Genomic DNA, 12,782 nt, shown 5'->3' on the forward strand with positions numbered 1-12,782 from the left:
AACAATATAATCAGTCTGACCGATGTAGAACACCCAATAAGTTGGAGAGTAAATGCCTTAATTTTATTCATTTGCTCATTTTCATTTTCCTTAACCTTTCCAATGCCATTTGCAGTATACTAATGGCCAAACACACATAACAGCTCTCCAAATTGTTTAATATATGTCTCCTCAATCTTATATGTAACAATTACCTTTTTGGGTGGCAGGGTGGAGATACATCTCTACCAAAGGAGATCTCATTCTCTCTGCTAGCCTGCAGGTCACCCTCATGCAAGGTGTAGCAACTGCATTGCCCCACGATCAGGGTCACATCAATCCATGAGAGAAGATGGTGGATGGTCGTATGAGCAGCTGGTGCACATCAGAAGTCCTGGTTACATGACCACTGACACCAGGCAGAAAATTGCCGAAATGTATTGATAATGGCTGGGATCACCCATCTTGTAAAGACACTGCCCAGAAGGCGGCAACAGCAAACCACTTCTGTAGAAAACTTTGCCACGAACAATCATGGTTATAGATCATAATCGCTTAAGTCATATAACAGGGCACATAATGATGATGGTGAATTACTTTTATTTTATATGTAACAATAGCTTTTCTTTAATTAGCAAATTTCTGTTGTGATAATTACATAGGGGTGTTACCTGGAAGTGATGGTAATTTAACGTGGTTTGGTAGATATCTTAACATGATTACATTATTGACAAGAATTTGATTTGTTTGTGTTTGTGTACTACATAATGTCCACAATATAGTGTATTTTTCACTTTGACTGATTTGGATTACCTTTATGGGCTTAACTTAAAATTTGTCACACTTCAGAAGGCATATCTATGAATTACTTTATAACCTGGGATGGTGCAGATAAGATTGTGTTGAAAGGACCCATTTCAAAACATAAACTAGAGCCAACAGTAGAGGATGAATGCAAGTCATAACTGAATATTTATTATGTATAAACAATAAGAGACATGGGCAAACAGAGATCTTTCCAAATTACAATGACTTTACATTTACTTTGTTAGATAATGATTCAAGTTGGCAGTAGGTACCACGGAATCCACCAATAAACCTATGAATGACTTATGTTATTGAATAAGCTGAGAGCTAACTTTCAGGAGGAGTTGCAGCTACCATCCAGGTGTGGTTAGAATGGAAGTACTGGCTTGAAGCTTTGTCTGGTGGCTTGGGATAGATCAGCAGATTGAACGGCTTGCCAAGCCCTGTACGGGATGCCAACACGTCCAGAATATGCCGAGAGCAGTGCCCCTCCATCGCTGGAACTGGCCTGCATTGCCCCAGCAGAGGATTCATGCAGATTTTGCCAGACTACTCATGGGCCCATATTTCACGGTAGTAGAGGATGCCAGCTACAAAGTGGCCAGAAGTGTTCCTAATACCCTCTACTGCAGCCTCACTGTTGACGTGTTGAGAAGCCTCTTCACAAGGACTGGTGTTAGTCAGTGACAACGGACCACAATTTGTGGCAGAACAGTGTCAGTCATTCCTGAAAATGAATGGAATAAGATGTTAGATCTGCACCGCATACCACCCAGCTACGAATGGCTTAGTGGAAAGGTCTCGCCAATTGTTTTTGTCTAATTATAGGTGCTGCTGAAAAATACAGAATGCTCATTACGGTGGCAGTAAATTTCAATTCTGCAGCTGCTGGGAGTGAATATGGCAGTAGACATACCTATGCATATGCATAGCTTGAGCACCCACATTGGTGAAGGGGCAAACACCTGCTTAATGTATGCAAGGTAGATGGATCAAAGTTAATTGCTGATTTGAGGCCAAGGCTTCAGCTAACCCCCTCCTTTAACCTCACACAGCTGTGTATTTGACCAGTAGGTAGCAAGAAGGAGCTCTCCCATCTGCCGTCCCCACCAGCGTCACTTAAAGGGATCATCACCTTCATAGTTAGTTGATGATTGATTTATACTAGCTGTCCCAAGATTTGCACAAGGATTTGGCGCTTTCTAGGTCAGTGTGGAATGACAGACCAGGTGCTGAAGGAATTGCCTTTAAGCTTCTACATTATCCTTTTGAGTTGCAATAATGCCCAGACGTTCACTGCATACAGACCCCATTTCTAAGTCATGCTCAGAGTCTGCCTGAGCTGCTGGCTGTAAGTGTTAAGTCTTCACTAAAATTGTGTATCTTTGCTTTCTCCTGGGAGTTGTCCTTTGGAGAATGTCATGCTGTGAAATGGAGGAGGGAAAACGCAGAGACTGCTTACGTCATCGACAACTTGTAAAGTTGACGGGATGAGAGAATGGCAAACAATTGTAAAGTGAGAGGCAGAGGAAGGGTGGGAAGCCATCGTCATCATCATCATCCACGGTCACAGACTCTCTATAGATCACTTCAGTTATGGTTTCCACGTCTTTGAGGAAGAAGGTGATGTAACCAGCCTGAACCCAACACAGCCTCACTGGTGCTTCCAGCTGTGTAACACCCTCTGTTGTGTCTGTTCAACTGCATATCAATTAAATAAAAGCACGCACATGGAGGTGAGGTTAACTGCTATATTCACTTTGCAGAGAGTGGATGGGTAAGTTATTAATCAATACGTAGTGTTAAGGGGAGTCATTGTGCTAAAAGAAATAAATCCATACATTACAGTTCCTCCCCCTTTAGATTAATATGACATAAACTGTTTAACAAGACATTCAATTTCGCTTTAGAAACATAGAAAACCTACAGCACAATACAGGCCCTTCGGCCCACAAAGTTGTATCGAACATGTCCCTACCTTAGAAATTACTACGCTTACCCATAGCCCTCTACTTTTCTAAGCTCCATGTACCTATCCAAAAGTCTCTTAAAAGACCCTATCGTATCCACCTCCATCACCATTGCCGGCAGCCCATTCCACGCACTCACCACTCTCTGAGTAAAAATCTTACCCCTGACATCTCCTCTGTACCTACTCCCAAGCACCTTAAACCTGTGTCCTCTTGTGGCAACCATTTCAGCCCTGGGAAAAAGCCTCTGACTATCCACACGATCAATGCCTCTCATCATCTTATACACCTCTATCAGGTCACCTCTCATCCTCCGTAGCTCCAAGGAGAAAAGGCTGTGTTCACTCAACCTGTTTTCATACGGCATGCTCCCCAATCCAGGCAACATCCTTGTAAATCTCCTCTGCACCCTTTCTATGGCTTCCACATCCTTCCTGTAGTGAGGCGACCAGAACTGAGCACAGTACTCCAAGTGGGGTCTGACCAGGGTCCTATATAGCTGCAACATTGTCCCTTTAACAAACCCTCCTCAAATAAACAATAGCTGTCCATAACTCACTTCACTGTGCTAAAGATTCAGTCTTTTGGGCAGCGCTCTCTCTTTCAGGATGGCACCTTTTGGACCTGTGAAGTGGGACCAGGTTTGGCAGATTTCTTGTCAAAGACAACTTCTTTGTTGCAGGTGTCATGTTGATGTTAGTGACATGATCATCACTGAGAGGCAAGTCTGGTGGTTGTAGTGTGTCCATCTTGTTGGATGCCGTCAACTCAGGTGTATTCTTCAACTGAGCATCCAGTACCTGGTCCACATGATGTCTCCACGTATGATCTCCTATATCCACTGTGTACATCTGGATAACCTACAGCCGTCACATCAAGTCCTTGGAGCACTTCCACATAAGCTGCCTCCAGCGCATCCTGGGAATTACCTGGCGTGAGTGGGTGCCTCACACTGAAATACTTGTAAAGACCAACTGCAGGAATATTGAGGCCATGGATCACCCAGTGTCACCTGCAGTGGCTGGGCACGTGATAAGGATGCCCCCATGTCAGCTACCCCGCAGAGTGTTATACAGCCAGCTACATCATGGTTGACGCTCATCTGGAGGGCCGAAGTGCTATAAGGATCAGATGAAGAATGCTTTAAGGAAGTGCAAGTTCAGACCCGAGCACCTGGAGGATGTTGCTGCTGACCGTACCACTTGGCGACAGCTGTGTAGGGACGGGGTTCATATTCTGGAGATGGAAAGAACAGCCAGAAGACAGCAGAAGAGAGCCAGGAGAAATTCAGCCATGGTTGCCACCACTACCACATATACATGTCCCACCTGCAATAGAGCTTGTGGGTCCAGGATAGGACTGTATAGTCATCAAAGATCTCACCGTTAAAGGAGTGGACGTTGTCATCGGATTTCGATGGACAACTGAAGAGAGAGAGAGAGAGAGAGAAGAGACTGTGTACATCAGTGGTCCAGTTCTTGTAGCTATCCTACCGGGTGTTCACTTGTCTTTGAGGTAATCATGCGCTAGGACTTCCTGTTCAACCTCGAAGCTTCTTGCTGATTTACTTGACAACTAACTGAACTGTTTATTCTGCACTTCCCTCCATAGATCGGGCTTCAGGAGGCCTACGCGAGATCTCAGATTCCTGCCTCTGAACAGCATTGCAGGTGTTTGATTTGTCATCACATGAACAGAGTTCCGATTCAAAAAAAGGAAATTATCCACCTTGTGCTGTAGAGAAATGTCCTCCTTGTCCATAGCTTCAATGGACTTGTTGAAGGTTTGGATAAACCTTTCAGCTAACCCATTTGTTGCTGGGTGGTGAGGAGCTGACTTGAAATGTTTGATGCTATTTTTCTACATGAATAGTCTGAACTCTTTTGACATGTATTATAGTCCGTTGTCACTCACAATTTGTTCAGGTAAGCCATTTCTAGGGAAGACAGTCCTCAGAGCAGAAACAGTCTTTTCTGATGTGGTTGGCTTCATTGGTATCACCTCAAGCCAGTTCAAATGAGCATCCACAGCAAACAGAAACATGGTCCATAAATGGCCTAGTGAAGTCAAAATGCACTCTTTGCCATGGTGAAGATGATCACTCCCACAGATGTAACAGTACCTGTGAGGGTGCATTTTGAACTTTGTGGTATCCTGAACAACTTTATGTCAAGTCTTCGATCAGTTTATCTATTCCCAGTCACCACACATAGCTCCAGGTCAGACTTTTTATCTTGACTGTACCCGGGTGTCCTTTGTGCAGATTCCCTAATGCTCTGGTGCATAGTTTAGAGGGAACCACAACACGAGATCCACACATCAGCATTCTCTGACGTACCTACAGTTGGTCTTGTTTCACTGAGAACTCTGGAAACTTGGAACATGAGCTGGTCATCCTTGCATGGTGATGTCATAGACATTTGACAATGTCGGGTCGTTCCTTGTTTCTTTCTGTATTTCAGAATTGTTACCAGCAACTGGTCCACCGATATACTGTGGAACACCTCTGCTGGGTCACAGAATGAAGAATTTTCTTCTACAGTTGCCAACGGTGGAGGACGTGACAAGCCATCAGTATTGCTGTGTTGTTTGATACCCTTCAACGCTGCCATAACAGTGGACTCCTAGGGACAGTGCCCAACGTTGCAACTGGGTAGCAGACATCACTGGGATTCCCTTCCTGGGATTGAAAACGGGCACAAGGTGGCCTGTCACTAGAGTAAACTTTAGTCAGCTGAGGTAGTGGTGGAACTTCTGTATTCTGTATACCAGGCTTAGGGCCTCTTGGTTGATCTGTGTGTCGTTGCATTCCGCTCTTGTCAGTGATCTCGAAGTAAATGCAATCGGATATTCAGATCCATCTTTCATAGTGTGTGACCAAATGACACAAATTCCATGAGGGGACACATCACACGCTAGTCTGATGGGCAGAGATGGGTCATAATGGTGAACAGTTCATCAGATGTTATTAGTCTCTTTGTTTCCTTAAATGCTCTTTCACATCTTTCTGACTATTCCCACTTTGCTCCTGTCTGCAACAGTGTGTTCAACGGGTGCAGTAGTGTAGCAATGTTTGAGAGAAACTGGTTGTGGTAGTTTACAAGGCCCAAGTATGACCCAGGTTGTGACACATTTTCCAGTTTGGGAGCTTGCAGCACTGCTTCTATCTTCTCTTGTATTCAGAAAAGCTTTCATCCTTTCACTGATTCCTTTTGTGAAATCTCTCTCAGTTATTACTAGCAGGTTTAGGGCTCAAGTGATTTGGTAAAATTGCAATGATTTCATCAAACGTCTTGCCTGCTGGCTTCTCAGGAGTTACTAAATTGTGTAAAAGCCTGTACGTTTTAGCACCTAGGACACTAAGAAGTGTGGAGACTTTATTTTCCTAATCCACATCATTTGCATTACAATACAGTTGAACCCTCTCAAGATATGATTCCCAGTCCTCATTAGTACTATCAAATTTGTCAACTTTCCCGACTAGGGATGTCGTCACATTATTTTCACTTTAAGTTTGATGGTTATTTGTCTCTCTCTGTGTACCGTGCACTATTAATCACGCATCCCATTGTTAGCATCTATGACAGCCTTCTCCGTACTGGTTCACTCTTTCCTCTCACTATCTCTCTCCCTTGGTCCGAATTCTGTTACCATGTAACTGTTGGTGCAGTTGGTGATATCTGCTGACATTCAGGTTCATACTGATCGCCAATTTGTTGTGCCTGTACAACGACATATCAATTAAATAAAAGCACACACGCGGAGGTGAGGTTAACTTTGCAGGGGGAGGAACAAATCAATGAGCATGGGTGCATTATCAGTCAATAAGTAGTGTTAAGGGGAGTCACTGCACTAAAAGAAATAAATCCATTCATTACATCTTCTCCTTCAAGTTTGTAGAGTATATTTGGACATCCTGGTTCAGTAGTGAGTGTGAGGTGAGAACAACTCATAACTATTGGATATGAGTTATAGTGACTGGGTGCGTACTGAGCAGTGCCTGCAGCTGGGGTAAAGTCAGAAACAACATTGTACAATGTCATTTAAGAACCTGAACTTAAGGGGTCTTTGAACTAATGACATCCAGTCAGTCAAGTCTTTATACTTTTGTCATTGTGAACCAGCTATGCTTCCATTACATTTGGAGCATTCCTCTGTACATACCTTCCCTGCAACTACTACACTGGTAGTCTCCACACATGGTGGTGCCTTCTCTTTTGTATGTATTGTCATTCCCGAATTACTGGGTTTGGCTGCAGTCTTTAAAATGCATGCTGCCACAATGCCACAATTAACCTCTTTTAAAAATTGCAGACTAGCTTTCATTGGTGATAGCCACTTACAAAACTGTGTGCCACCGAGACAATAAGCCAATGGACAGAGTATATTCTGCAGATGCTGGAAATGTGGACTAGCATACACACAAAAAATGCTGGAGGAACTCAGCAAGTCAGAACAGACCCTTTGATAAGGTTGCCCTGATGAAGGGTTTTGGCTCAAATCGTCAACTTGATTTTGTTCCACAGATGCTGCCTAACCTGCTGAGTTGCTCAAACATTATGTGTGTGCTTCACAGAGTAGTTCCTACTATCTGTACATTCAAGAAATTAATAACAGCAGGCAGTATGAATTAGGTGTGCTTCCTGCATTTGGGTCAGTTTCACGTAAATCAATCATTTGTTTCTGCCTCTGTGCCGATCTGGTGTCCAATTTCACCCCACATATTTAAATTTCTTTTTGTATCTAAATAGATATGGAAGCTATTTTAAGGCACAAGAGAGACTGCTGGAAATCTGAATTAATCCCTGATGAAGCGTTTGGCCCAAAATGTCAATTGTATATTGTCCTCCATAGCTGCTGCCTGACTCACTGAGAACCTCCAATATTTTGTGCATATTGATGCTGGAATCAGTTTTATTCTCTGTTTTCCCTTTGCATGAGCCTGGTGAAAAGAACAGCATGACATTCAGTAGAGAACAGATATTTGGTGCACATAAATTTACTCAATCAATCAGGAAAACCACTGTAATCTATTGTCCAAAATGGGCTCTATGAACATGCTGATATGATGAAAAAAGTAATTTTGTAACCATTTGTGCAGCTTTCAGATCTTTTGACATTAAGTCCCTGAAACCTGGAAACCTAATTCCTAAAAATGAATTGTTTTTTGTTGGCCATTTAAAGTTAAGCACCTGCCTATCACCTCCCCCCGGGTACCTTCCTCCTACCCTTTCTCCAATGGTCCACTCTCTTCTCCTATCAGATTCCTTCCTCTCCAGCCCTTTTCCTGTGATGGTGGGGGGGGAGAGAGGGGCTTCAGATTTCTGATGTTTCTATCATTCATTCTACGGGGTTTCTTCTTTTGTGGATTTCGGTGAAGAGTAAGAATTTCAGGTTGTATACTGCATACATTGCCTTGCCTTGCCTTGCGCCCTTAACTCCTGGTGGAGTCGTCGGGGTGCCGTCATGACAAGCTTTGCACCGGTCTGTTCCATCTGTCGCAGTTGTGTGCCAGAGCTTGGGTCACCGCAAATGTTTTCCCTGTCCATTCTTTAATGTTGTCCATCCATCTTTTCCTTTGTCTACCTCTCCCTCCTTTCCCCTCTGCAGTTCCTTGTAAAATGGTCTTTGCAAGGCCACTGGATCTTGTTACGTGGCCGGACCATCTCGGACTTCTTTTCTTCACTGTTGTGAGAAGGTCTTCATGGGGGCCAACGTGGTGCTGGATGGACTTGCGGACCTGCTCATTTGTGATGTGGTCCAAGTATGAGGTGCCCAAGATGTTACGATGGCATCTCATTTCCAATGCCTGTATCTTCCTCTGTAGCTCTGCTGTGAGGGTCCATGTCTCACATGCGTACAGGAGGATGGAGAATACCAATGCACGCAGGAGTCTGATCTTGTACTTCATGGTGATGTTGCTGTCCCTCCATATTGTCTTGAGTTTAGATAGTGCAGTCATTGTCTGTGTGGTTCTTGCCAGGACTTCTGGTCTTGATCCTTCACTGATGATTGCCCCAGGTATTTGAACTGCTGCACTGTCTCAAGTTTCTGTGGACTGAGATGTCTGTTGAGATGGCAACGTTGGCATTTGCCGTGAGCTTGGTTTTCTCAGCACTTATTTCCATTCCAAACTTTGTGGAGGCTCTGTCAAGATGGCTGTTCAGGTTGGCCAGTTCGTCCTCTTTCCTGCAAGTCCATCAATGTCGTCAGCAAACCTTAGGTTTGTGATGTTCCTACCTCCAATGCTGACTGTGCCCACATGATCTTCAAAGGCAATACTCATGATTCGTTCCAGGAAGACGTTGAATAGAGTGGGGGAGAGGAGGCAGCCCTGATGGACTCCTACAGAGGTATGGAACCACTCCCCGATGGTGCCCTGAGCGAGTACTGCACTGGTTGCCTTGGCGTAAAGCTGATGGATTGTATGAATCAGCTTCTGCCCCATGTTGAATTTCTTCATGGTGGCCCATAAGGCATCATGCCAGACTCTGTCAAACGCCTTCTTGAAGTCTATGAAGACGTGGTAGAACTCTCTCTGGTGCTGAAGGTGTTTCTCACAGAGGGTGCGGAGGTTGAAAATCTGCTCCGTGGTGCTTCTGCCCTTACGGAAGCCTGCTTGTTACTCGGCAATGATGTCTTCTGCCTGAGGTCTCAGTCTGTTCAAGATGATTCTGAGCATTACCTTGCTTACATGGCTGATCAAACTGATGGTAAGGTAATCCTGGCAAAGTTGGAGATTGCCTTTCTTGGGAAGCACAATGATCAGCGACTGAGTCCAAGGTGTTGACCATTCACCTGTCTGCCAGATCTTATTGCAGATGGTGGTAAGAATGTCTATCATGGCCTCTCCTCCATGCTTCAGCAGTTCAGCAGAGATGTTGTCAACTCCTGCTGACCTCACGCACTTCAGTGATTGTATTGTGGCTTCAACTTCTTCACACATGATTGGATAGTCCTCCTCATTGGAAGATTCCCGCATATTCAGCATACTTGGATCCCCTTTGCTCTGGTAGTTGTACAGTTCTGAACAGTACTCTTTCCACCTTTCCATTATTTCCTTTCCTTCTGTGAGACTTTTGCCATTTTTGTCTTGGATGGTGTTTACTTTGGCTTGTTTTTCTTTGGTAAGATCTTTCACCAGTTGGAATGCCTTCCTTATGTTGTTGTTGGAGAGACTGTCTTCAATGTCCGCACATTGTTTGGCTATCCATTTTTGCTTTGCTTCCTTCATTTCCCTCCTGATTTCCTTGTTGATTTTCCTGTATTCTGTTCTTCCCTCTGCTGTGTTCTTATCTTTCTCTAATTTCCTTCTTGTGTCACACATATCTAGTATCTTGTTAGTGACCCATGGTTTAGACTTGCGGCGGCTTTTCCCCAGAATCTTGCTTGCTGCTTCTGTCATCACTGTGTGAAAGTTATTTGTGGTGGTCTCCAGGTCTTCATCAAGGAGGAGTATTAGTACAAACTTCCCCCCAACTGCTGCCTGAAATTCTTCAGAGAAGGCGGGGTCTTTCAATTTTTCAAGGTCAAATCGCAGCCGGCTGTTTTTTGGCTTGTTGATTCTCCTCAAGCACACTCTGATGTTCATCATGACAAGGTCATGGTCACTGCCCACGCCTGCTCCTGAGAATGTTCTGGTCTTCGGTCTGTTCACACCAGATTTGAGCCGTCTTTGCACCAGGATGTCGTCAATCTGGTGCTGTTGACCACTGGGGGCATGCCAGGTCCACCTTTGGGATGCTTTGTGCTCTCCAAGTGTGTTCGACAGCACCATGTTGTTTTAACTGGCAAATCCCAGCAGGCGTGGTTCCCTCTCATTGGAGGTGTCATTGCATGAGGGGCTGATGAGATCCTCCCAATCATCTTGTGCGTCTCTGCCCACCTTGGCATTCCAGTCACCCTGAATGATCAAAATGTCTTTCTTGTCCACCTTGTCGATGACATCTTGTAGTTTCTTGTAGAATTCTTCAATGTGTTCATCGTTGTAGTCTGTTGTTGGGGCATAGACTTGTGCCACTGTGATGTTGAATGGCTTTACTCATAGGCGGATGGTCATGAGCCTGATTGACACTGGTTGGCATCCTAGGACAGCGTTCTTGATGGATTTGTTGACTAGGAACCCTACGCCATTTTCATGTCTGTTCTCTTCTCCGCTATAATAGAGTACATGTATGCACTTCTCCAGGGTTCTTCCATCTGGCTTCACAGAGCCCAAGGAGGTGCCAGTTGTATTTTTCCATCCAATGCGTGAGTTCCTTGAGTTTCTCTGCGGGGAAACTCAAGGAACTGTAAACATTCTCTGATATTAAATTGGAACATTTGAACCTGGCTTCACCTGTCACCTTCCAGCTATTCTTCTTCCCCTCCCCCCACCATTTTATTCTGTCATCTTTCCCCTTCCGTTCCAGTCCTGAAGAAGAGTCTTGGCCCAAAACGTCGACTGTATTCTGTTCCATAAAGCTCCCTGACCTGCTGAGTTCCTCTGGCAGTTTGTGTGTGTTGCTTCAGATTCCAGCATGTTCTTTGGCCAATATATTTGCTGCATTGTATCTAATAAAATTTTTCGTGAACGGTTTCAATACAATCACTTAGATCTTCAGCAACGATTCACTTACCTCATTTGGAAGAAGCCGAAATGAAAATGGTGGAAAAATCCTGAAACATTCATCGAAAGATTGTCTACAGCCAGTTTACCTGTCAACTAAAGAAATAAAACCAAGGTGAACAATCCTAGATCTGAGAATAATAATGAGAGTGAGTCTGTACTTTACTAACAAAGGAACAAAGACCGCTGTCGTATCTTGCCGGGTAATCTCCTCCAGAGGAAGGAAAGTTCGCCCTGTCACTGTAGCCCTTGTAATGTTTCTTCACTGCTGGCCTGCCACATGGCAATAGTAATATCAGCCAAGTGCAAGTCACAAATTACAAATAGGTTTTCCACTAATCTATGGTAGGTGTGAACTGTAGAAATAGACCTGCCAGAGAAAGAAGTTAAGCATGTTTTTCCTGGTTTACAGTGAGGTGAAACATAGCCTAATCACCTACACTTCGGCTAGTCTGCTGTTAAGATCCTGCTTCTTAGCACTTACCTTTGGAATTCACTAATCCACTTCTTCACCTTCCCAAGCCCTGAGGTAATTCAAAACCCCGCTGCTTATGCCTTTATGCACATTAGCCCATTCACCTACCACTCCTACGCTGCTGGTCCCTACTGGGCTCAGGGCATGCAAGGTTTACATTTTGATTTTTAACTCGCTCCTCTGCTTCACCTTATTCTCCCCAATTTCCCTCAGCTCCAAAACCCACACAGAATTCCTCGAATGGGACCTTAGCAATGCCTTTGTCAAAGTCCCTCATGCTGGGTTCGTTTGGAAGGCTAAATCACATGGGATCGGGGATTGGATTTGTAATTGGTTCAGTTGTAGGAAGCAGAGGGCGATGTTCAAGAATTGTTTTAAATTGGAGGACTTGGTCTAGTGCTGTACCACATGCGTCAGTGCTGCGACCTTTATTGTTTATAATTTATGTTAAATATAGATAGTTATTAAGTCTGTGCATAATAGTAAAACAAGTGGTGTTGTAGATAGTGTAGAAATGACGACAAACTAGAGGGAAATATCAATCAGCTAGATATGTAGCCCAAGGATTGGCAAATGGCTTCCAATCCAGATAAAAGTGAGGTTTTTCATTTTTGCAAATCAAACCAGTGTAGGACCTACACAATGTGATGGTAGGGACCTTGGAGCGCAAGTGCATAGTTCACTGAAAGTGGTGTCACTGGTAGATAGGGTGGGGAAGATGTTTGGCACACTGGACTTCATTCAGGGAATGAGTGTAGAAGTTCAGAAGTTATGTTGTAGTTATACAAGACATTTTTGAAGCTGCTCTTGAAGCACTGTGTGCAGTTTTGGTCACCCTGTTATAGGAAAGATATTATTTAACTAGAAATAATGCAGGAGAGATTTACCGGGAAATTGCTTGACCTCGGGGGCCTGAATTACAAGGAGAGGTTTTGCAAACTAG

General features: G+C 44.1%; 1 long non-coding RNA gene across 2 annotated transcripts in view; it reads right to left on the reverse strand.

The window, feature by feature from the left end:
* Window positions 1-1,000: 1,000 nt before the first annotated feature.
* Window positions 1,001-12,782, reverse strand: part of LOC134357103 (uncharacterized) — a 98,183-nt gene continuing 86,401 nt past the window's right edge. For both annotated transcript variants that reach the window (XR_010020508.1, XR_010020507.1), the window contains exons 3-4: window positions 11,375-11,460; window positions 1,001-1,513 (exon numbers count right to left, since the gene is read on the reverse strand). This is a non-coding gene — a long non-coding RNA (uncharacterized LOC134357103). The remainder of the gene's footprint in view (window positions 1,514-11,374; window positions 11,461-12,782) is intronic.

The sequence above is a fragment of the Mobula hypostoma genome, chromosome 15 (genome assembly GCF_963921235.1).
Source record: "Mobula hypostoma chromosome 15, sMobHyp1.1, whole genome shotgun sequence".
NCBI lineage: Eukaryota > Metazoa > Chordata > Chondrichthyes > Myliobatiformes > Myliobatidae > Mobula > Mobula hypostoma.